General features: G+C 40.4%; 1 protein-coding gene and 1 long non-coding RNA gene across 2 annotated transcripts in view; one reads left to right on the plus strand and one right to left on the minus strand.

Moving 5' to 3' along the window:
* LOC119861898 (connector enhancer of kinase suppressor of ras 2-like) overlaps window positions 1-26,772 on the minus strand; it is a 479,757-nt gene that overhangs the window by 346,206 nt on the left and 106,779 nt on the right. The gene's annotated exons all lie outside the window — the stretch shown is intronic.
* Window positions 643-24,384, plus strand: LOC122455709. Its single transcript, XR_006274141.1, has 3 exons — window positions 643-789; window positions 4,336-4,342; window positions 24,372-24,384. It is a non-coding gene; the product is annotated as an uncharacterized LOC122455709 (long non-coding RNA).

Here is a 26,772-nt window from a genome sequence, read left to right on the forward strand (position 1 = left end):
AAATTCTGTATTAAAATCACAAGCGAGAGTTTGATTTCCCCATAATTTAAATTCCAGAGTATTACTAATTGAAAGGTCTCAGTTTTTGGTACTGTTTCTCTCCCTGTGTGAAACTTGCAAGCTGCTAATTATGTTAGTACATTCTAAGACAGAGTCTGTTCTCAAAGCAATTCTTTGTAACAACTACTCACACAGAGACACAAAGCAATACTCTTAACAGAAACAGCACCCAGAGACTCCCCGTCCTTTTGTTGTATTCATCTCGCTTTGTTAACAATTCTGATTAAATAGAGATAGAGGATGTATGTGGATGGATGCTTGGTGTGGATAATAACTGAATGATCAGGGAGGTGCCAGCCTAAGAATCCAGTGTCCATCAGCCGAAGAAGGCGTCAAGTGGAAGTAACCAGAGGACCCCCCGGAGGGCAGACTGAAATCCACCCAACAGCCTCAAGAATGGGAGAACCAAAGAACAAGATAACATCTGGCAGCACGGAGCAGTCAGGAATGCGCCATCTGCTGACTGATTCAGCAACAGCATGATGAAGCTATTCCCATAGGCTGGCATAGGAAATTCCTATAAAAATGGACTCTAGAAAATGAGAACTTTGGTTTGCAGAATCAGACCCCAACTTCCAGGAGCATCAGATGAGCATCTGACAAGGCCCTGCTCCCTCCTCATGTCCAGGCCACCTGGCCAGTGGCTTGGCATAAGAAACTCTGAAACTGGTAACTATGATAAAAACCTTGCAGAACGTGTGTGTGTGTGTGTGTGTGTGTGTGTGTGTGGTGAGAGAGATGGAATAAATATGAAATTGAATGGATTGTTATAGCTATACCTAACTGCTTACTATGATTCTTTCTGTGTTCACAATAAATATGGTATTTTGCCTTTTCCCCTTTAATAAGATCCTGCTGGTTTTTATTTTATTGGTATAACTGATATCTGCTGGGAGAGCAATACAGCGGTGCACAGGCAATCCAGAAAGTTTTTGGACAGTGTAGGGGATAATTTCCTGGTGCTGGAGAAACCAACTAGGGGTAGAGCTCTTCTTGACCTACTGCTCACAAACCGGGAAAAATTAGTAGGGGAAGCAAAAAGTGGATGGGAACCTGGGAGGCAGTGACCATGAGATGGTTGAGTTCAGGATCACAGGGAAGAAAGGAAAGCAGCAGAATATGGACCCTGGACTTCAGAAAAGCAGATTTTGACAACCTCAGGGAACTGATGGGCAGAATCCCCTGGGAGAATAACATGAGGGGGAAAGGAGTCCAGGAGAGTTGGCTGTATTTTAAAGAATCCTTATTGAGGTTACAGGGACAAACCATCCCGATATGTAGCAAGAACAGCAAATATGGCTGGCGACCAGCTTGGCTTAACAGTGAAATCCTTGCTGATCTTAAACACAAAAAAAAGCAGCTTACAATAAGTGGAAGATTGGACAAATGACCAGGGAAGAGTATAAAAATATTGCTCGGGCATGCAGGAGTGAAATCAGGAAGGAGTTGTAGCTAGCAAGAGATGTTAAGAGTAACAAGAAGGGTGTCTTCAGGTATGTTAGCAACAAGAAATCAGTCAAGGAACGCGTGGGCCCCTTACTGAATGAGGGAGGCAACCTAGTGACAGGGGATGTGGAAAAAGCGAATGTACTCAATGCTTTTTTTGCCTCTGTCTTCACAAACAAGGTCAGCTCCCAGACTACTGCACTGGGCAGCACAGCATGGGGAGGAGGTGACCAGCCCTCTGTGGAGAAAGAAGGGATTCGGGACTATGTAGAAAAGCTGGATGAGCACAAGTCCATGGGGCCGGATGCGCTGCATCCAAGAGTGCTAAAGGAGTTGGTGGATGTGATTGCAGAGCCATTGGCCATTATCTTTGAAAACTCATGGCGATCGGGGGAAGTCCTGGACGACTGGAAAAAGGCTAACGTAGTGCCCATCTTTAAAAAAGGGAAGGAGGAGGATCCTGGGAACTACAGGCCAGTCAGCCTCACCTCAGTCCCTGGAAAAATCATGGAGCAGGTCCTCAAGGAATCAATTCTGAAGCACTTAGAGGAGAGGAAAGTGATCAGGAACAGTCAGCATGGATTCACCAAAGGCAAGTCATGCCTGACTAATCCAATTGCCTTCTACAATGAGATAACTGGCTCTGTGGATGAAGGGAAAGCAGTGAACGTGTTGTTCCTTGATTTGAGCAAAGCTTTTGACAGTCTCCCACAGTATTCTTGCCAGCAAGTTAAAGAATGGGGTGGATGAATAGACTATAAAAGGTGGATAGAAAGTTGGCTAGATTGTCGGGCTCAACGGGTAGTGATCAATGGCTCCATGTATAGTTGGCAGCCGGTATCAAGTGGAGTGCCCCAAGGGTTGGTCCTCGGGTCGGTTTAGTTCACTCTCTTCATTAATGATCTGGAGGATGGTGTGGATTGCACCCTCAGCAAGTTTGCAGATGACACTAAACTTGGAGGAGAGGTAGATATGCTGGAGGGTAGGGATAGGCTACAGAGGGCCCTAGACAAATTAGAGGACTGGGCCAAAAGAAATCTGATGAGGTTCAACAAGGATAAGTGCAGAGTCCTGCACTTAGGATGGAAGAATCCCATGCACTGCTACAGACTAGGGACCGAATGGCTCGGCAGCAGTTCTGCAGAAAAGGACCTAGGGGTTACAGTGGACTAGAAGCTGGATACGAGTCAACAGTGTGCTCTTGTTGCCAAGAAGGCCAATGGCATTTTGGGATGTATAAGTAGGGGCATTGCCAGCAGATCGAGGGACGTGATCGTTCCCCTCTATTCGACATTGGTGAGGCCTCATCTGGAGTATTGTGTCCAGTTTTGGGCCCCACACTGCAAGAAGGATGTGGAAAAATTGGAAAGAGTCCAGGGGAGGGCAACAAAAATGATTAGGGGACTGAAACACATGATTTATGAGGAGAGGCTGAGGGAACTGGGATTGTTTAATCTGCGGAAGAGAAGAATGAGGGGGGGATTTGATAGCTGCTTTCAACTACCTGAAAGGGGGTTCCAAAGAGGATGGATCTAGACTGTTCTCAGTGGTAGCAGATGACAGAACAAGGAGTAATGGTCTCAAGTTGCATTAGGGGAGGTTTAGGTTGGATATTAGGAAAAATTTTTCACTAGGAAGGTGGTGAAACACTGGAATGCTTTACCTAGGGAGGTGGTGGAATCTCCTTCCTTAGAAGTTTTTAAGGTCAGGTTTGACAAAGCCCTGGCTGGGATGATTTAGTTGGGGATTGGTCCTGCTTTGAGCAGGGGGTTGGACTAGATGACCTCCTGTGTGAGCAGTGTGGAAGAGATGTTAAGGAAAAGAAAATGTGTACGCATCTACATATTTATACACACAGAGAAAGTTCTAAGGACCAATTAGTTTGTTTTTGTTTTAAATATTGCCACTAAAAATCCATTTGACTCTTGAATTCAAAGTTGCAAAACTGACAGACCTTTTTGCTAGCCACAGGTGATTAGTGTTGTTTAGCTTTGGGATTTGGCATTTTACTCTTAAAAGGTAACTCAATGCTTTACAAAATTTAAAATGTTTTTAAGTTGTGGCTGCAGCAGGGCAGTCAAAATCAGGAGAATAGAAAAAAAATTTCTGGATTCTTTTTGTTTGTTTGTTTTTGTAACAAAATAGCAGATGAGAGCTGTAATAACTAAATAAGAAATTAAAAAAAGACAGTGCCCCTCGGAAGCAATAGCAGGGGTGAGGTGCACAAAACAAAAAGCAGCAATGTTAGAAACACAGTCTTAAAATGGCTCTGAGTAATCAGACTGTCACTTTGATAAAAGGTACATGAAACTCTGTAAGCAAAAAAAAAAAAAAAAAAAGAAATAGTTACACCTTATGTAAAAATCTTATAGAAGTTAAACTATGGAAGGAATGTGCATTTGCCCCAGAACATGTGCAGGGTATATTGTAGAAGGGGCAAAAGAAATGCCAACATACCATGCTACTTAAATAAAATGCTACTAGGACTCCAAAGGGAGCCATAATAGGTTGGGTTTTCTTTTCAGATTGCTGTGTGTTTTGGAAGCAGAAGTTAAAAAAAGTAATCAAAACTCTGGTGAAAGTTGATTGTGTCCCTTTTAAGATAGAGTCTCTGAGCTGCTGATGGCTTTAAATCCAAAAGCAGGAAGCGTCTGTGAAAATGCAAATTACCTAAATGATAAAGGAAGGAAAGTACTAGCAGCACAAAGGAGCTGCAGATAAAGGACATACCTGGTCAGCAAACAAATTGTCTAAATAAAAGGCATGGTATAACAAGATAATTTTAAATAAATTTAATGATAATACATACCCCTGTAACAATATATAGAGTGTATGAGTTTTGGAAAAATCCTTCAAGGTCATATGGTAATGACGCTTCTCAGCTATTACTGTAAATAAACTTAATGTTTTTCCTGCTGTGTTAAGCTTTATAAACTTGGTCTGCTGTATAAGAAGGAAAACTGAGGTACCCTGTCTCAGGGATTTAATGACTAAACAGTGGGATAAATTTCCCCATAACCCTTAAAAAGATAAAAGCCTTGAAACCTGGCCTGGCCTGCCTATAGAACAAAAACAGGAAAATATGGGGGTAATTCCTCTGTTTTGCCTCCAATCGGCAAGGGTATTTGTAAAAGAAATATTTTAAGCAATAATCTGCCATCCCAAAAAGGGGTAGAAACTTGTTCTTTTGTCTTTCAGAAAAATCAGGAAAAGCCTATGCCAGCTGAAGACCAACCCCAATACCATGAATCTACTGTCACAATAGAAATTGTGTTTTGTGTTCTATGTTTTGTCTTGTTGCTAGCACTGTTGTGTGTTTTAGAAATATCTCTCTCTCTCTCACACACACACACACACACAGACGACCTGCAGGTAATTAAAAATAAATTAAGCTCTCTGTCCCAGCTACAGGACAGCCCGATACAAAAATAAGTACATGCCAATGTAGACTTGGCCCAAATTGGTTTGGGTAACCTAAAAGCCTGACGGAATCTTTGGCAATGGCTTAATACTACCACATGGCTTATGCATAAGAAAAAATTTAGAAATAGGAAATTACACAGCCATAGCTATGGGATGCACTGAAATGCAGATACTTGCCCTAGTTACTTTGGAACACGAAATGTTCTGGGTCATATTGGGAAATATTAAGGGTTTGATGTATTTGTTCAAACAAAGAAAGAGATCATTGTTCGACACTTATCAATATGAATGGATGCAATACGTTTCCAGTATTGTAAAACCAGACTTGTTAATGGGAGAAATTGTTGTCAAAATTGCACACCAACAGTCCCTGGAGGGAAAGGTATTGAAGGTTAGCCCACTCCCCATATTACACATGGGATCCTTCTGGCTACCCCGGACCTTGAGCCAGTGGGCTGGGGAGGGAGGGAAGCTATTGGACACTAGAGGTTGTACCGAATGAACTCCTGAAAAGTGGGTGTGCCTCACTGTGCCTGTTGCCCCAGAACCTTGTAGTAAAGATACATCACTAGGATCATGTATGTGGGATGAATTGGAATCACAAACTCAAGTTGCCTCACAGTACCTTCTCTTGAATAGGCTACATAGAAAGTGACGCTGACAATTATAAATCTTTAGTGTCAAAAGGGGGATTATGTTGGATCATATTAAAGAAGTTCCGTATTAAAATCACAAATGAGTTTGATTCCCCATAGTTTAAATTCCAGGGTATTACTAATTAAAAGGTCTCTTAGTTTTTGGTACTGTTTTTCTCCCTCTCTGTGTGAAACTTGCAAGCTGCTAATTGTGTTAGTACATTCTAAGACAGAGTCTGTTCTCAAAGCAATTCTTTGTAACAACTACTCACACAGAGACACAAAGCAATACTCTTAACAGAAACAGCACCCAGATACTCCCCGTCCTTTTGTTTTGTTTTCATCTCATTTTGTTAACAACCGTGATTAAAATAGAGATAGAGGATATATGTGGATGGATGTTTGGTGTGGATAATAACTGAATGATCAGGGAGGTGCCAGCCTAAGAATCCAGTGTCCATCGGCTGAAGGTGTCAAGTGGAAGTAACCAGAGGACCCCCGGAGGGCAGACTGGAATCCACCCAACAGCCTCAAGAATGGGAGAACCAAAGAACAAGATAACATCTGGCAGCACGGAGCCGTCAGGAATGTGCCATCTGCTGACTCATCATGCTGTTGCTGAATCAAGCAATTCCCATAGGCTGGCATAGGAAGAAATTCCTATAAAAAAAATGGACTCTAGAAAGTGAGAACTTTGGGGTCTGATTCTGCAAACCAACTTCCAGGAGCATCAGATGAGCATCTGACAAGGCCCTGCTCCCTCCTCATGTCCAGGCCACCTGGCCAGTGGCTTGGCATGAGCAACTCTAAGGCTGGTAACTATGATAACAACCTTGCAGAACCTCTGTGTGTGTGCGTGAATAAATATGAAATTGAATGGAATGTTATAGTTATAACCAACTGCTTACTATGATTCTTTCCGTATTCACAATAAATGTGGTATTTTGCCTTTTCCCCTTTAATAAGATCCTGCTGGTTTTTATTTTACTGGTATAACAGTAAAATCATTGTTAGAAATTTGGCAAAGTTTAATATTGCTCTATATAAGTGTAGCAAAGAAGTTGCTGAGAAACATCCTCTCTCAAAATAGGTGTTGATTGGGAACTTGCAAGCTACTGCAATTGTTTCTATCTATAGTCTTTTAGAGAGCATCCTTAGACATCAAACAGTCTGTATAAGTTGAAAAGAAAAAACTGTTACATATCAGTATGCTTGGAAGACTGAAACAATGCAAGAAATACCTGTGTTACAAGAGAAGGTTAGTTTAGTTTTATATCAAGAATACATTGCATTACAGGGTTCTGACCTATGAACAATGAAGTGACTTCCACAACAGTATATTGAATGAGGTAAAATATTATTTATATATTACACAATTGGCATATAATAAATATGAGCTTTGTGTTTGGTATAGGAAAATATTTAGTTAAGTATTTTGTATCATATAATTCCAAAGAAATGGATTCGTCAGATCCCAACAGACTTATTTTTAATCAAAGTATAGTAGTTAATGTTTCCAGATGCTGCCATGCAAGTAACAGAGTGAAAAGCAAAGTTTGCATAATCAGCACTTGGATGCATATTTGGCTTCTGCTATGTGTGATATTTTGACCACGTTATGGTTTTCACTGAGCTGTGAGAAATAAAAGGGCAGCGCAATAGAGCTGATTGATGAGGTTAAGGGAAACAACATATCCCTGATTGAAGATCAAACATCTTCATCCATAATCATATAAAGTTCATGATATTTAAAGTAGGAATTTAAATATTAAGTTAGCCAAACTTTTAAGATGCATTACATTTGATGTGTATATTTAAAGAATGACAATGTTATTTAACTTATACTTCAAAGCAATTCTGAATTATAATTTTAAATATTTAACTGTTCATCAGATCTCTCTCTCTTTCACACACACACACACACACACACACACACACACACACACACACACACACCCTTATTGTGCTGATGGGGATTCTTTATCATTTCACTTCAAGGACTATTGGGAGGAAAATAATCTCCTCCCATTGTTCAGGACAAGCTACATGCTCTCTTTTTATGAGAAAAAACAGTCAGCTGGTTTAACAAGGAGGATGAAATACTATATGAGGGTAAAATTTAACAGAAACAAAGCCACAGGCAAAGATATTCACTATAAAAATTGCTCTTCAGTAATCTCTTTCTGTCTAGGTACTTATGTGGTCCACATCATCATAGTATCCGAGTGTCTTACAAACAACAGCATTTCCATTTTACTGTGAACTTAAAAAAAAATTGGTTCTTTAATACACAGACCTTTTCGAGATTGACTTCTGGTCCCAATTTCAGATGGTAACTATTTTTAAACTCTTGCAGATCTTTGTGGGATAGGATAACAATTTCCCACATTTCTCTGTTAAGGAACTGGCTCTGTGTAAATAGTCCTAAAGTTATCAATGTTATGTGACTTAATTAGGTGAATCAGTTGTTAAATATTTTCAAAGTTTCAGATATGATTGTACTATAGCTGAACACTAAAGTTAGCATGTCACTCCTTGCATCAAGCAATGGACCATTAGTATAAAATATAACTGGTTTTAAGGACTTTATCCCAGAATGCACATAAAGTGCTGAAAGATCTAGGGCTGGTATTCTGCATGAGCAAAGCTGACAAGTTGAGCTGAAGACAATTTATGAAGCTTTGAACAACAGTTGTATGCATGATCTTTTTATTTAAAGATGTCTGTTCCGACACTCTCCTGGAATGGCATGAAGATAGAATTTTTTACTTGACCCCATGCTGTGCCTCTAGGGTCACCACAGCAGAATAATTATAGTATTCTCTATTCCATTGCAAAAGAGCTGCCATTAAACAAAAATTTTGAAGCAGTGTACCAAACATATGATATGCTTGGTCCATTGCTGGGCGTAGGGTGAAAGAGTATGCATTATTGCCCAGGCCCACCTGCTGATTAGCAACATCCCAGTGAAAATAAAAGTTGCCATGGCAACAGAATCCTAAGAAATGACCTGAAGACACCCAGACTGACAAATTGGGTAAGAGCTTTTATTCTGATGTTTGAGAATTCCCTCCATCAAAAACAGATGTAGAAAAAATCCACATCCAACATTGATCATTCACTCAGAAACTAAAATTCAGAACTAGAAATCTGTACATGAAATCTGACACCTTTTCTGAATGGCAGAAATGGGAGGATGATTACATTAAAATGCAGGCTTTGACAATGCTTAACGAGATATAGAAAACTAAGAAACAGTAAAAGCGAGCTTCAGGGAGCCTTGTGTCAGGTATAATTCACACAATGTCAGTGTTATCACTGCACAGTAGTGTTTTAATTGACTAATGATCCTAATCACATATTCTCTGGTCACAGGAATGAGATAAGAGTCAATTGAACCCAACATGACCTAATTTTCAGATGGCTTTATCACAGAAACCTACCACCACACAATTTAACATATCATTTTGTAGCAACTGTCTGGTGGAATTATTATAATGACTGTTACAGTATCATAAGGAAGTATTGTGTTGTGAAAATCCCAATATACTAACTCATACAATTCAATTTATTCTGATTTTAAATTGGGATCACTGTGCCAGAATACAGCAAAGAACCCAGGTGCATCAGTTAATTCATTAAATGAAACTCATTGGCTCTACTCTTCATTAAGGAAAGAAAAAACACCCATATGACCCATCTCTATGTACACTGCTAAAAACCAAATTATGCCATTTTACACTGTGTGCAACTTTAAAGAATCTGACCTTAGTGTTTTGTAAACAGCAAACCAGTCCCATTAATAAAAAGGCCTCCAGATAAGACTAATAGTATATACTATTTTCCTGCATTTCCATGAGCATTAGTAGGTCCATAGTTATGGCTAGATCGGCACTGCTGCAATCGATGCAGCAGTGTTGATTTAGCAGGTCTGGTGAAGTCGATGGCAGAGCGCTCCCTCATTGACTCCTGTACTCCAGCTCCCTGAGAAAAGTAAGGTAAGTCGGCGGGAGAGCATCTCCCATGGACACAGGGAGGTGTAGACACTGCTGTAAGTCAACCTACATTACATTATCTACATAATTGAAGTAGTGTAACTTAGGTCGACTTACAGCTGTAGTGTAGACCAGCCCAGAGATATATCTTGATTCTAAAATCTGAAGTATCCCTTCCTTCTTTCTTTAAATTTAAAAATATATCAATTTCAACCTGAAATAATTTTATGCTATTGCTGCAAAGACTAAAAACGGGAGCTGAAAGATCACAGGTTAAAAATTTCTAGACCAAAATTTGTTCAGTTACACTGATCAATCCCATTCATGTCAGTGACGTTACACTGATATAAGAGCAGAACATGATCCCATTTCAAGAACTATGCCAGCACACCATTGATAATTATCAGCGAAGACCATGATATAAGGAAGTAAAAGCTACACAGTCCATTCTGGCATGTGCTCCATAGTGGAAAAGAAAGAAGGTAAAGTAACTGCGTGAAGATGAGCATTGATGCTGCAGCTGTGATCTGCATCAAAAATAGCCATCAGTACCAAAGACAGTATCTGTTCCAACAAGCCCTTCATACTGAGGAAGCCAAAGTCAGGTCTGCATTCTGACTTTTAAGTGGTGCAGAAGATGGTGTTGGCAGTAGCGAATACTCTGCAACCAGTCCAGGCAGTGCTGAGAACACAAAATAAATCACCGCAGCTCCTGAATTAAAGGAGAGTCAGGAACAGAGAATCAGAGCAAATCTGATACTGCCTAATACACCAGTGGAGCGGAAACAGTCAGTGCTGACACTGCTCTCATCTGGACTGGATTCAACAGACGCACAGTAGAGGGTACCAGATAGATGATACAGTCTCTCTTGTTCCCGTCTTGGTACCAGAGAGCAGCTAAATGACCCATCTCTATCCTGCATACTGAAGGACTTCTGGTGCTGGGCTCCACTTCTGTTACAGGAGGAGAAAGAAGAATCTCTCCCAAGCTTTCGAGTGGTCTCAATCTGTTTTGAGAGTCCTTTTCCTTGGAAGACCACAGGGAAGAGAATGATCTCTCTTCCTCCTCAAAGGGACAGAGTCTGGCTATGGAACAACAGACTCTACCAGCTCCAAAGTTCTCCGAGGGACTGACCTATTGTAGGGAGAGGCGAGCTTTTTTTTTTTTTTTTTTTTTTTAAAACCCTAGTGAGGACATCACAGCCAGCTAAATTACTACTAAATTACTACTAAACAACTAAACACACACTCCAGGTACTACTACAACTAGCCAACTGTACATACGAGTTCACAACAAAGCACTACGACAGTGAAGTGTGAGGTAAGATACCACACAGAATGCTCCAACTCAAACCATGGTCGGTGACAGGAACTGAGGCAGTCAGTATGGCACCACACTTAAAATAGCTATGCCAGGGGCTATGAGGGCCAGAGAGCATGTGGTCCAACTACTAAACAAAAGTTCTCTGGCTTCGATGTACTGGACATGCACTTCCTGAGTAAGTCTGCAACCTTTCAAAGAAGAACCATCAACTCATTTCTCATTGGCCACCTGACAGACAATATACAGTAATCTTTTTGCAGGATGGGGAGTTAAGGAGTTGAACAGGTGACCAAGAAGTGAAATATTCTATATACTATTACCAAGTATATTCTTTTTAAAACTACATTTTCAATTAGTAGTAGAAGAGTTATATGATATAATGGGGAAGAGATCAGCTCTATTTATTTTTGTTCCAGACATCAAGTTCTGCATCCTCTTAGTTAAATGGACTTATTTTTTTCTACTATGTGATATGGACACATATGGCTGAATCAATATTCCATTTGCTGGAGCTGTTCAATGCAGTGACTTTCACCCTCTGTGTACTCCAATTGTGAGCCTTTGATTGCTGAAAAGCCACTGGTTTATTAAACTACCAATAACTGAATTCACTAATGATGGAATTTAGGGATGCTAGTATAGTGGTAACCAAATTCAGATACCTATACGTTATATAAAATTGGGCCGGGGGTGGGGGGGGGGGGGAAGAGGAGATAAAGAAGTATGCATTGTTAACTAAATAAAGCTCCCACATTAACTATACTGTAATAGGGTGACCAGATGTCCTGATTTTATAGGGACAGTCCCAATTTTGGGGTCTTTTTCTTATACAGGCTCCCATTATCCCCTACCCCCGTCCGAATTTTTCACATTTGCTGTCTTATCACCCTATGCTGTAACAAGGTGTCTAGCTATCTCCCATGAGTCACCAAAAGACTACCACTAGTGCTGGGAAATGACTTAAATTATTTAGATCCCCATCTAATGTAAAGGTCTGATCTAAACCTATTGAAGTTAATGGTAAGAGTCCCATCGACTTAAATGGGCTTTGAATCAGGCCCTAAGTGTTTTAACTTTAACATAAAAAAATTGTTCCACATAGATAAATTAATGAGATACTTGGTATCTAAATATTTTATTGTATTCTACCAGTACATAGCATTGTAATTAACAAAATATATAGTGGACTCTGATAAAAGCCACAAAAGTCCCAATTTATTTAAACAAAAAACAAAAAGGTAACTTGTAGCACAGACTGAGATGTTCTGGAACCTGGACATTCTGGCAAAAGATCATGATTTTTTTTTTATTATGTAATTTGAGCACTTCAGAATTTAGAACCACTCCTATATAAATATGGTTGCTTCACTGCTCTATTTTCTTTCTCTGCTCTGCACAAGGTTGGAAATTTAACCCATTCTTCATGACAAGGCAGCACATTCAGAAAGATTTCTACTTTTATACTTTCTTGAATGTAGCACTGAACTTTTAGGCGTCATGACTAAGGCCACCATTTTCAGGCAAATTCATTATAATTAATATAATTATATGATTTACAATCTGCATTTATTGCACACTATTTGATATTCATTGAACCACCATGAAGATGCAAGAATATATCTGCCAATAAAGCATGCAATTTAACAATAGTTATTAACACTGAAACTGCATCTTAATCATTTTTCACTGCTGCTACTTCACCACCTCTTTATACTTACAGGCATCCAACAAGAAGGAGCACTATCAAAGAAGAAAGACTATCTAAAGCATTGACATAATTCTTGGTTATATATACACACGAGTCAGTGCACATCTGGCAACATGCACTCAGTAAATTAAATTTGGACATGCATCAACAGACAGTAATCAAGTTTTATGTCAGCCAACAAAGAAAAATAGAATGGTGGGCTTATAGCACCAAAGCTGCATTACACAGAACTGCTAAAGTTTTATCAGCTATAGACCTTAGTTCACTAATCAAGAGTCCACATTCACTGCAAACGGATCACCATCAAACCTCAGAAATGGGTGCCCTCTTTACTGGAATTATAGCTCTGTATCTTGAGTGATGTTTCTGTTCTGTCCAGGCTTAATAATATTTCTGTATCGCACAGATGAAAAAGTACTCACATAAAATTTCATTTGCCAAGAGGCAATTATCTAAACTAGTTGCTATAAAAAGCACCACTATATTTGCTATATTTCTGGCATACACATTGACATTCATGATCAGAATTGTTGGCTGCAAAGCCCTGGAAGCACAAAGTGGAGTCTTGGATAAGGATTCGGACCGTTCCTCTTTTAAATAAAAATAAGAAAAAGAATAGCACGAGTAGAAGATCATTATTGGCACCTGTTTTATTATAGCATATTGAAGAAAAAGATTTCTTTTTCAATATCACATGTCACAATACTATGGCATAAAAGTGCATTTACTCAAATGATTAGATGCTGTAGCCTCAGATATTCATGGGGTACTATGTCACAGTAGGAACTCATAACAAATGAAGACAGCTGACCTGTTAGGTAAATGCGCTTTTCATTACAGAATAGCGATTAATACAATCAATGCCATAACAAAAGCCAGGATGATCTAACCAAGGTCAATCGACTTGCCTGGAATCATACACCACAATTCAGATTAGGACCCAGGCATTTCAGGACAAACAGTACTTTGCTAGACCCTCTAGGTAACACAGCCAGAAAGTTTTCATTTTCATGTTTTTCAAAAAGTAAAGGAAATTCACAATTCCCCTTTGGAGCTGATAAGAACATTAATGCTTCTGCAAATTTCAAAATACTGAAATATATGGTATGGGAATATGAACATGGAAAATAAAGCACTGGTTTGCTCCATGGTGACCAACATTAGTTCCAGCTCTACTATAAATCTTTCAGTGTCTTGTTTATGGAGAGCCTTTAGCAAATGCATCACTTCCACTATCAATATCTCTACAGAAAACAAAGCAAACTACTCGTAGCAATATATCATCTACCAACTAATGACACAGGACACCGAAACATTACAGGTATTTCTTTTTTCCTCCTTCCAGGCAGAGAGAAATAATGAAAAAGGAAATATGTGCCTCCTTTCCCCACAACATACACTCTTCATTCTAGCTAACACACTGATTCACAGACATTAATTACAGGTATTAGCTCAAGTTGGCCCACAGAGCTCAGAGAAATTCCTTTAGGAGATTCCAAGATACCTCTAAAATAGCAGCAGATAAAGCACAGGTTCTTTGATTCAGGGGCTGTGGAACACCATTTAAAGTCTGGGGGGCACAGATTTGCCCAACTATACCCGATTCTCCTCTTCTCCACTCAATGGCCCCCTCCCCACCAACAGCCTGACTCCTCTGGCCAATAACATCCTACACATACACCCTCCCAAGAGCCTTAGCCCTGGAGAGAGCCCCCACTATCATCCCCTCCCAGGAGACCAAGCTTCCCCCATCCCTCTCTTTATCTTCCCCCTCCCTAGTGTTGAGCCTCACACTCAGGTGATTGGTTCATCTTGCTTCTGAGCCAGTCCCCAGCACTAAGAGTAGCCACTGTGGTTTTGGCAGCCAGCCCATGAGGGCCTGCCCCATGGCCCACACAGAGTGGGACTCAGGTGCCAGCCACAGCATGCTCCCAGCTGTAATGCGTTCAGCTGCTAGTTACAAGATCACTGCATGTGTGGCTACACATGTACACAGCAAAAGTGATTGGGCCATGCCCCCTCCAAACTCTGTGGCCTATGTTTTGATCTGTGGATCCAGGCCCTGGCTTGCATGTGTCCCAGGACTTGAGAACCTATGGCACAGCGCTATCTGAGACACCCCACCCCCCCGTGGAGAAGATTGAGGCAGGGATAATGGGGATTTGGGTAGGAGCAGGAGCTGGCACTGGCTGCCTTCTGTAGCTTCCTGTTTTTGAATGTGGTACACTACTCTACTATGTAATAAAGGGTGATCTGAAACACTGTACTAAATTTAAGCACAAAAGACAGCAAACAGTAGGATGATGGTGCATGTGGTACCACTGAGGCTGTTGATCCCATCAGACATTTATAACATCAAGTGGGGGGTAATGGTACTTCCACACAATCCTTGTCAGGGTCTGTGGAGGACCGGTACCAGTGACTGGGACATGGGCAGTCTGACCTAGTGATCTATGCTGTATTCAGGAACCCCAGGCTAATGGGCAGACCTGGGGTCAGGAGTCAGGTGCAGGAGCTGAAATCAGAGCTTGGGTCAGACAGGAAACAGGAGACGAAGGTCAGAGCTGAGCAGCCTAAGGTTGGACCTGGAGTAGCTAGACACCAGGGCGACAGGGTTTAGAGACCAAAATGAAGCTGAGGACAAGACCTTGCAAGAGGACGGAGTTGAAGTCAGGAACCGGGGATGAGGCTGAGCGTTAAGTAGCAAATGGCAGGGTCTGTAGCATAACCAAACCAGGATCCACTTTGTTGCATAGACAACTTCCTTTGTCTCTTTCCAGCTTAAATAGTGTATCTCTTCTAATCAGAGGCTCTGGAGCACCTCCATTCAGGTCCCTGTGAGAGGTACCTTTAGTGGAGAGTAAGGCCTCAGAGCTCCCAATTATCCAGCCACTAGAAGAGCCTTTGGGCGATGCTGTGGATACAATAGCAGACCATGAACTTGAGGATCCTCACAGTCCCCCTCCCTTATCTGAGGGAGAAGAGACCATCTCCATCCCGTGAAACCTAGCAGTGGTTATAAAAAGACTAAGCACAAGCCATCAATGCCCAGATCACTATCACTCCAGAGGCCATTTTTTCCTTAATCCAACACTGCAGAGATGGAGCCTACTGGATCAGCAATTTCAGTTGAAACAGCTGAAATTCTTAAGAAAAAGAAGTTTTCAAACTAACTTTTAGACCTTCCAAAAACATCTAAAAAATCCTAATTCAGATATTAAAACAAATGCCTCAAAAAATCCCCAGAACATATGCAATAGCATACACAGACGCTATAACATATACAGACATTAGACATTGCCTGTGGCTTCAATGCATCCAGTCTTTTCCTTCCAGCTCTAAACACGGATATTGGATCAGCCTATGTGAAGTTTTCAGCAGGGCTTTGCCACACAGTCCTTCCCTACTCATTTATATAAATTTCTGCTACAGCATTGCTCTAAAGCAGTGGTCTGGAACCCCCTGGGGGGCCACAAGCAGGTTTCAGGGAATCTGCCAAGCAGGACCAGTGTTAGATTTGCTGGGGCCCAGGGCAGAAAGCCGAAGTCCCACTGCATGGGGCTGAAGTCTGGGGCCCTGAGCAACTTAGTTTCATGATGCCCCATGGCATGGGGTCCTGGGCATTTGCCCTGCTTGCTACCCCTTAACACTGGCCCTGGTTTTTATATGCAGAAAACCAGCTATTGTGGCACAGGTGGGTCATGGACTTTTTAATAGAATGTTTGGGGAGGGCCTCAGAAAGGTGGAGAACGCCTGCTTTAAAGCAGCAATGCAGGACAAGCATTCACTATGGTCTGCTATTCCCCCCATCATGGAGTGCAGGTAAATCTTAGTAGTAATGGGAGTGACACCCATACTGAGCGAGTGAGATCCCACTGAGTTTTACCAGGCTACATAACAGGATATAATATGAAGTGATGGATTGTGTTAGTCCATCTTATATTTTCTTTTCAAAAGTGGCTACTCTTCCTTGACGTGACTTATCACCTTCATAACTTGTGGGTAGTGTAGGTTTTTCATGTTCACAGTTACTTAAATGCATCAATTTCATTTGTAAAAACTGTCACTCTCTACTGATAGACTAACACTTGTAGAGAATGTGTCTCAAACTGTCTCAAAGAAGGACTATGAGACTGGGAAATCTTTCAAATGTGTCACATATAATACAAAACAGAAATCCATTTGCCTTTTACTAGTTTGTCAAAAATGTTCTTAACACATACGTAATTTTCATTCAACAATTAAAAGAGAAGATTCACACCATAACTCTCTTTGTATGTGGGTGATGTTATGTTATTGGACCTGCAAAAGTCTGACAGAATTAGCAATAAAAAATATTTAAGAATTTGGAAAGCTTCTGATTTAAAAGTAAATTATATTAAAACTGAAATTCTAGCAATTATTATGCAAGAAAAGCAAATTCATATAGGCTAAAATTTTCAAAAAAAGACAAGTCCTGCTTTCAAAAGTGACTTAGGCACTTAAGGGCTGTTGTATTAATTTAGATGAAATATACAAGCCTAAAGGTGTTAACATAACCCACATACTTGGAGTTTAATCTATAAAATCTTCAGCCTGCTTAGTATCATGGCAAAGATAATTAAATATCCCTTTTAACCTTCAGGGGCATGCGCAAGTGGGGGCAAGCAGGAGCACAAGCCCTGCAATAATCAGCAAGGGGCGCAGAACTCGTCCTGCTCCTGGGCTACTGCAGGGACAGCGAGAGAGCTCCCTGCTCTGTCCCTGGGCTGCGACAGGGAGAGCAAGCTTCTCCAGCCCCTGAGCTGTGTTGGGGAGCGTGCTCTCCCCGTTGCAGCCCGGGAGTAGGAGGAGTTCTGTGCCCCTTGCCGGGGCCCCAGAGGTGGAGGAGTTTGCGCTCTCCCCCATTCTGCCGGAGGAGTTCTGTGTCCCCTACCAGTGCACCCCCACCCCAAAAGCAATAAAGTTAAAATTTCTGGCACATCTCAGCTAACCTTTTATTAAAAATAAAATACTATAAAAGTTAAAACATTTAAAAAATGTAAAATATTTAGCAAGTTTTTCATTTTAACAATATCCTTTGTTCCCTTTTCCTTTAGCTAAAAAGGGATTTTAAAATGCCTTGTATAATAGACTCTTAAATAGTATCAAAATAACTGTCCTTTTAAATAAATGAAAAAATTAGTCAAAACGAGCTAGAGTGGTTGCTGCTGCTGTTAAACTCCAATCCTGCTTCATCTCACATGATGTTTGGAGTTCAGTTGAAGTAATGATGTCATCTGAATCTCTCTCTCTCTGGCCCAGTGAAATCAAAACATCTCTCAGACTGAAAATAATAAAAGCTCAGGGTTCCAAAAAACAGCAGGAGTGGCAGCCAGGATGGTAAAGCTTGCTTCAGTAAAGCTCGGTCTGTTCTTCTCTATCTTTTCCCCACAGTCTTTCTTTAAAGACCCAAAAAAAGGAGTCATGAGTAAGATAGCCTATTCCTTCATTACTTTGTCCACCAATTAAGCTTAATATCCGACATGCCAATTTTAATTCATTGATTTCTGGTTGAACATCATTTGGTTTCAGCAAACATAATTTCAACATAGTCCTTAAATTATATTAATGTGGCCTTTTTGTTGAGACTAATGTAGTCTACCTTTTTATATTATTAAAAGCGACTTGACCTACTTTCCATCTTCTTTTGTTATTATACATGGTTAGAACATCTTATGCACTTTCATATACTTTTTGTAATTGAGTTTACAATTGAAATAAATGTGTAGATCCAGTTATCACAATCGAGCCTAAGTCTTACTAACACTCAACAAGACAAAGGCTTTTAAGCCTTGGAGGCACTTTTTGAAATCTTACCAACAGACGCTTCATATTGTCATAACCGGTATCACCACATGGCACTGCTTCACGTACTCTTCCAGTTTATTTTTCTTAAGTGTGCAAGCAAATATTCAATCTTGGGAAGACATGGTGTAGCATCATTACTTTTTGTTATGCAAGGTTTTGTTTTGAGGCAGGGGATTTTGGATATGGTGATGTGTGAGCAGCAGGAAAGTTTGCTGTCTATCACAGAAACTAACTCGACTCAAAGACTAAAGCAGAGCTTCTGTCTGGGAACAGGGCACTGGAGCTGGGTTGGGATTCCTGGAAGAAGGGATTGCCTGCATACTGTTTGTTTCTCTATTCCAGGACTGGTGTTTATTTGTAAATAAAATAAGTAACATTTAGAATATACCCAGACAAAGTATCACTGATTTCTCCTCCCCTCTGAAACCAAGCTCCAAGTCCCTCTCCCCCAACCCCCACATCTGCTGCTGGTTGTCAGAAGGGCAGCATTGGTATCACAGTCAGACAGTATTGGAAGAAGAAGCAACCCTACATTTAAATAAGTGTCTCTTTTTGTGCAATACTAAGAAGTGAATTATTTGAAAAGTCTGAAAAAAAAGGGCCTTCACAGTAAGCCTAAAATAATTTATATATCAACTCTAAAAAAGAAACATCCTTCCTAATATTTGCAAATAGTTTTCAAGCATGATGATTAACAGTGTTTATTGATTAGGCACACCATAAGAAGCAGCTCTGGATAGTCATTGAATACCTGACTTCTCTTGCTGTAGATATAGAGAAAAACTATTAGGACATAAAAATTACATAAGTTTTATTGTCCTACTGTCACTGTAAAAATATGGGACTCTTCTAGCACTGATATATGTAAGTGAGAACTTCAATCTAGGCTAGTAATAAGGAACTTTGAAGACTAGGGGAAAAACAACAACAAAACACTAGGTATGCCATTGTAAGCATTCAGACTCACCCAGCAATGCCTCCTGCTGGTCATCCTTGGGAATTAGCTCACCAGACATCAGAGCACCCTCTGCAGGCCAGTGCCCTGCTTACACCAGGCCCCCGTGTCCCTCTCAGACCCGGTGCCCCTTTTATGCCAGGTGGTGCCCCCCTGGTAGTAACCCCTCACTTGCAGGGTCTCCCCTCCCCAGGGAACCCACACCCACTATCCCTACCTCACTTCAGTCATAGGCTACTGCCAGTCACCAGCTAGCCCCTGTGTCCTGGGGCAGACTGCAGCATAAGCCACTCATCACAGGCAAGGTTGGGTTTGGATCTGCTGCCTCTGTGTCTACCCTTGGGCTGTCCCCTGCAACCCCAATACCTGTTGGGCCTAATACTAGGCCTGCAGACTGGGGGTTTCCAGGCCAGACTTCCCCAGCTCCTCTAGCCTGCCCCCAGCCCTGCTCTACCTTAGTTACCCTGCTTGGGTCCTTAGGACCAGGTCCTTCCCTCTCAGAAGCTAGAGAGAGTCTCTATCAGTGCCTGGCCACAGCCCTTCTATAAGGGCCAGCTGTGGTCTGTTTGGGGCCTGGCCCCCTGCTGCAGCTGCTCTGCCAATCAGCCTAGCTTTTGCCCTGCCCCAGCTGTCTTAGACCTTCCCAGGCCTGAGTGGGTGACCACCCCTCTACAGTGACATATTCAAGGATTTATTCTGAAATTTAACTTGATTAGATTTCAGATTTTAAAAGAAATACATTTCCCAAGATTTTAAATATTCACGATATTTTCAGATCAAAGAATATGTCAGCAAAGAGAAGACTTTAAAGATATTTAGAAAACAGAAAAATGTATTACTCCAGATATGGGCATAAAGGAGTGAATGCGGTTTCTATAAAGCTTTGAACAGTTTTAAGGCTAAAGAATAGATTTTCATGAAGAAGAAATGTTGAAGAGGAGTGGAAACAGATATGGAGATCAGATTCTTCATTTTCAATCTGTGCTACTGCAGAAGTAATTATTGCAAATCACTACATCAATGTTGCCTTACACTGGTCAGATTAGAAAATGATTTATGGCAAAGGAAGAGATGGCTGTTAAAAAATGCTGAGTGCAAAAGGATTTCATTTAATTTGGCAGCTATGTCCTAAAAATAGAAAAAACTGGAAATGAATGTACAAATTAAAGATACTGCCAGCTGTTACTAACTGATGGTCGTAGTGGTCTTTTTATAGGGTCTTCCACTGTAAAAAATATAATGCTCAAAATTAAGAATTAATAAGCCACTAATTAAGTGCTGATACATGTATTTGATACTTTCTAAACTTTTGTTTCCTTCTAGCCATTAAATCATTATTCGCTGGATCATTTCTTTCACTTAGCTGAAGTTTATGAATACACAATCTATTTTAATTACATTAAATATTCTTTGCAATTAAGTATTATTTATTTTCTTTTTCCACTTCTGATTCTCCTAATCCTCCTCCTCAATAGACTGCTTATATTTTCTCATGTAGGCTGTCTGTAGCATCATAAAAATAATGGCCTCCAATATTTTTTCACTTGCTTAGACGTTACACGCATGAATTTTAATGGCAGTCTATGCTGGCTGATAAAATACATCCAATTTTTTCCCCTACTGATTTTTATACATTTTATACAGTCTCTACGTAAAAGAATGAATGGACACAAATCAGACGTCAAGAATTATAACATTCAAAAACCAGTTGGAGAACACTTCAATCTCTCTGGTCACTCGATCACAGACCTAAGAGTGGCTATACTTCAACAAAAAAGCTTCAAAAACAGACTCCAACGAGAGACTGCTGAATTGGAATTAATTTGCAAACTGGATACAATTAACTTAGGCTTGAATAGAGACTGGGAATGGATGAGTCATTACACAAAGTAAAACTATTTCCCCATGGTATTTCTCCCTCCCACCTCACCCCCCACTGTTCCTCTGATATTCTTGTTAACTGCTGGAATTAGCCTACCTGCTTGTCACCATGAAAGGTTTTCCTCCTTCCCCCCCCTGCTGTTGGTGATGGCTTAAGTGATCACTCTCCTTACAGTGTGTATGATAAACCCATTGTTTCATGTTCTCTGTGTGTGTGTGTATATAAATCTCTCCTCTGTTTTTTCCACCAAATGCATCCGATGAAGTGAGCTGTAGCTCACGAAAGCTTATGCTCTAATAAATTTGTTAGTCTCTAAGGTGCCACAAGTACTCCTTTTCTTTTTGTGAATACAGACTAACACAGCTGCTACTCTGATACATTTTATAGAATTCCTTTCCCCAAGACACTCTGTATTCCTTCTTAAAGTCAAATATTTTCATGTAACTGTCCCCACAAGGACATAGGCTCATTAGCAATTTATATCTAACAAAGATTACAAGCTGTGCCCTACTTGCTCTCCACTTTCAAGACTACGTATCATACTTGGCTCATTTGCAGTGATTAGATCCTTAGAGCAGGCCCTGACTATGAAGGATTGCTCAGCCAGCTCTGATAAGGAAGCAATCCTACCCCATCTCTAGGAACTTGCAGATTCCCTTAGTTTTTTCCCCTGGCTATCATTCCAGTTATTTGAGTAATTAAAATACCTCCATGATTTTTCAGGCCTATAAAATCCTCTCATGATTTGTATTTTCAGAATGAAGAAAGAACCAAAGCTGAGCCCATGGGTCACCTCATTACCTCTCACTGTACTTAACTTCAGCGCAAATGGTCTTTGCTGTCCATGCCAAAGTGCCACTATTATTTCTCCCGGCACACCTAACCTCCTTCAAGCATTCTGTCTTTCACTCATGCATTTATTCCCCCTAACCACTCTAACCCTAGTATTTTAAATTCTCTCATTTTCTTACATACAGATTGTATACTTCTATATCAGCATATTATCACATGGGCTCTTCATAACTGTATCAAAAAGATTCCCCCTCCCATTAAATTTTCTCCTATATTCCTCCTTTACTTTACCTTATTTTCACCTTCCACCTTTACATGTAGGATTCTCACAAGTGGTCAGTACCTATATTACTGGATTTTTGGAGTCCAGATTTTTTTAAAGGAGAAATATGTTCCATGATCATGATTATTAGTGGTGCTTTTCAGTTTTAAACCAGACATAATTTAGGATTTGAAAATGATACATTATTATCTTAAGCAATACACAGATGACACAGAGAAGACTACCCAGGGCTTGATTTTCCCACTACTTTTCAGCTATTGCAATCATTGTTAACTGCAAAGTGGATGTAAAATTCTATCAGAATGAGCATCCACGTATTACAGACACCACAAGATACAAGGCAGTGGAGAAACATGTAAACTGCTTCTCCCTTAAATTACTTACAACTTAAAGGCCAGACTTTAGAGGTCTCTGTACAGGTGAACAAGTGGGGAACACAAGAGGGTGTCACACCCCTCCTGGTCCTGCGCAAGGGCCTGCCATGGTATAGATGGGAGGGAAGCCACACTCACTGTTAATGTTAACTGCTGGAATTAGCCTACCTGCTTGTCACCATGGAAGGTTTTCCTCCTTTCCCCCCCCTGCTGTGGGTGATGGCTTATCTTAAGTGATCACTCTCCTTACAGTGTGTATGATAAACCCATTGTTTCATGTTCTCTGTGTGTGTGTGTATATAAATCTCTCCTCTGTTTTTTCCACCAAATGCATCCGATGAAGTGAGCTGTAGCTCACGAAAGCTTATGCTCTAATAAATTTGTTAGTCTCTAAGGTGCCACAAGTACTCCTTTTCTTTTTGTGAATACAGACTAACACGGCTGCTACTCTGAAAACTGTTAATGATAGCCATTCAAGAGGGAGAAGGGTGGGGTGCTGCCCAAACACCAGGGTGAGTGCATGCAGAAGAGATGCCTCTGCAATATTAATTTCCAGGGAACTGCAAAAGTTCTGGTTCCGTGTCCCACACTGCCAATGCTGAGCTGAACCTATAAGGCACAATTTAGCCCTAAATAAGTCTAAGATAAATTTAGGTATTTTTGAGTCTCTTCTGTTTAGTATATTGAACAATGTGCCTGAGTAGAGACAGAATGGAATGCCGCACTAATGCAGACTGCAAGCTACGGATCACACAGGATGGGCACTGCCAGCTTTTAAGCAGAAATCCCCACTGAAATCAATGAAGAATTCCATCTTTAAAAAAATCAATGGTCCACAGTACATCCCAGTGAATGGATGATGTACAGAGTATAAAGTAGAACTGATGTTTATTGATGCATGGAATTTTAAGGCCAGATTGTAATCTGCTACATTTCTGTTAGTTTGGAGTAGCTATACTCAAGTCAGTTGTAGCAGTATTGGTCCCTGGACATAAGAGAGAAGGGGAGTGAGGTAATATCTTTTATTGGACCAACTTCCAAGGTATTAAAATATATCACTTCACCCACCTTGTCTCTTTAAGGTCAATGTAGTAATTCAAGATATGCACAGATGTTACGGAGATCAGAATCTGTCCCTCAATGATTACATGAATTAAAAATGAAATAGCAAGAGTATAAAGGAGTACTCATAATCGATAATGATAATCTAATATAAGAATGTTTTATGCACAAAATGTTATGGGTTTTTTTGGTTTGATTAGTTTTTCTTATTCTTTTTCTCTCTTTTCTATAAGATTATATATATTATGTTCTTTAGTATCAAGGTAATCTAAGATACCATTATTCAAAAAGCAATGTGGTACTATTTACCTGTAAGTAGTTAAATTTATAAATGACAAGAAATAACACTTGTAAGTATGCTTTTCTGAGCTTTATTTTAATTCGTACTCTTTAGCCATGCAATGCAGCATATTTAGAAAAATCATGTAATGTATTTGTGCATATGTCATAAGAGAGTTTGTTTTCAAAGATAGACAGCAAAGTGTACCTAGACATTTCATTTTAGACTAGAGCCATCAGAATACAAATTTTCCATTGTTCTCCAGCCATTATTGACATAGCTGTACCTTTTGATGACTCACCCTGAATTTAAATCCTAAACAGATGAATGAAGTGTAAAATGTCATCCTAACCCTTTGACACCACGCTCCTCTGTATGATTTTAAATCCTTGCCTATCTACATAAATATTTAGTTCAATTCCCACATATTGGGCCAGATCATCAGCATGTTAAAACAGCATAGTTCCCTATACTTCAATGGAGCTCATTTTATTTACATCGGCTGATGATCTGATCCAACATTTCTAATTCCATCACTCTCTCCTGCTCACCTTGTTACTTTATAATGTGCTATATAATAGTCCTCACTCCACATTCCTTCAATGTCCTCTCTATACTTTTTTGTTTGACCTACTTCTTGTTTATATAGTGATAACTCAAATTGCAAAATTTAGTTCCTGAAATTTTGATTCAGGCTGCTTTTAACAAGGTATTTCTTAACTGGTTGTTAACAAGTTTTCCAGTTTTAGGGAGATGGTGTTCTCGTCCACACTTTATGCCTTTACAGTATTCAGATACTAGAAGGCTGTATAATAACCTATATAGCATAGCATAGCTTAGCTCCCAAATTCTTGTTAATTCATAACAAAAATACATCAATGCACAGGTATTCTACTGAGGCAGCAATTAAACTGAAACCACAGAACAAAGAGAAGTGTACAATCTCACATTGTAATAGTGTACTAAGGCAAAAACATGTTTGATAATTTACATGTAGTATGTAGACATTAAGGCCCCAATCCTGCAATAGGGTTCCAGTAATGTGGGCTGCTGCTACCCGTATCTTATACGGTTTCAAAACAGTGAGGCTAAGGAGAAGTTCCCCTGCAGCTTCTCTTTGGATAAATTTCCTGTCACCTAACCTTGAAAAGAAGGTCTAACATTTTGAGTGTGTAACAATTCTCACCAGAAGATGCCAGCAATGATTTAATTTGGACCTTCAGTACTAAAGGCACAGGATTATTGCTCTATCTACAAGATTACCTCACTTAGCGGGTAGCAGCAGTAGGCTCTTTTCCTCTATATCAGTGGTTCCCAAACAGGGGTTCACAGAATGTTACAGGAGGTTCGCCAGAAAAATTTCACTAATGGCAGCCAGAGGATCCCGGCCATTAGAGACAGCAGGTGGGACCCGGTTGCAGGGCAGACAGCCCGAGGCCCCAGGGAAAGCGGGGCAGGGCAGTTGGGGCTGGCAGCCCGAGCCCTGCCCCTGTCAGCGGGGGAGCCGGCTGCACAAATCCTAGCGCTCCATGCGAGGCTGGCAGCCTGAATCCCAGGGAGAGTGGGGCAGGGCAGTTGGGGCTGGCAGACTGAGTCCCGGCGGTCAGCAGGACCTGCAGCCCGAGCTCAGTTGACCGAGGCAGTCAATGGGGTCCAGCAGCAGGAGCCCCACAGAGTGCAGAGGAAATTTAAACTTAAATCCCTGGAAATATTCATTTTTAGGAGGAGGTTCACGAGATTTCACAATTTAGTGAAAGGGGTTCACGGGCTGTTAAGGTTTGAGAACCACTGCTCTATATGGACTACCCAATAGAAGAACACACTTAGCCTGTGTGTTACACATTGAGATTTAGTTAGGCACCCTGTTACTTTCCAGTTTCCCAATTTTATAGGCTGAAGAACAACATCAGCATCCCAAAAGATCTAATTAGGAGATCTAGTTGGAATTTAACTCTCCCTCACAACTTTATGTGGTATAGCAGGTGGCCTTTCATTCTCCCTCCGGTTCTTTGAAGCTACTTGTCTGGTTCAGAAATACTTCCTAAACAGGTGACATTGGACCAGGCCCAAACGCCTTCTGGTACCAAAGGAGTTGTAAGACCTGGTCACTAAAAGAGTGTAGTGTAATATTTGCTAATTTGCTTCATGCACCTAGTGCAAAACCCAAAATACATTTCTAATGCTACCCGTTTGTTACTGTATACACATATGATGCCTCATACAGAAGATGTACAACACTTTTAACATTAAATCTACACCAAGCCCATGTCTCAGTTCTATCGTAGTATGGGAAAATATTGCTGCACTATGCAATTTGATCTTTATATGAAGGTGTCATGTTGCTTTCACACATGTTCAAAAAGCAGGTGCATAGCTAAAAAGCTAGCTAGCTTTTTAGCTATCTATTAGAACACTGTTTGGGCAGACATTTCCATGGTGATTAACTTTTGTCACTATGCTGAGCACCGTATTATTAATTCTGATATATGGTTTAACATAAGGTTTGATGCTAGTTAGTACATAACTTTGGTTTTTGAAATGTTAATTTTCAAGCCAAAATTTACAGAGATAGCAACAAAATGAGATGTAATTATCTTGCTCTAAGTTGGCTAGAAGTTCACAGTCACAGTAAAGAGCAATTCTTTAATAAAAGCTTCCAACGCCTTCATTGATTAATGTCTCTTGTCTGCATGAGAGAGTTTGAATGAGAAAAATCTAACCTTT

This window comes from Dermochelys coriacea, chromosome 9 (assembly GCF_009764565.3).
Source record: "Dermochelys coriacea isolate rDerCor1 chromosome 9, rDerCor1.pri.v4, whole genome shotgun sequence".
Classification (NCBI taxonomy): domain Eukaryota; kingdom Metazoa; phylum Chordata; order Testudines; family Dermochelyidae; genus Dermochelys; species Dermochelys coriacea.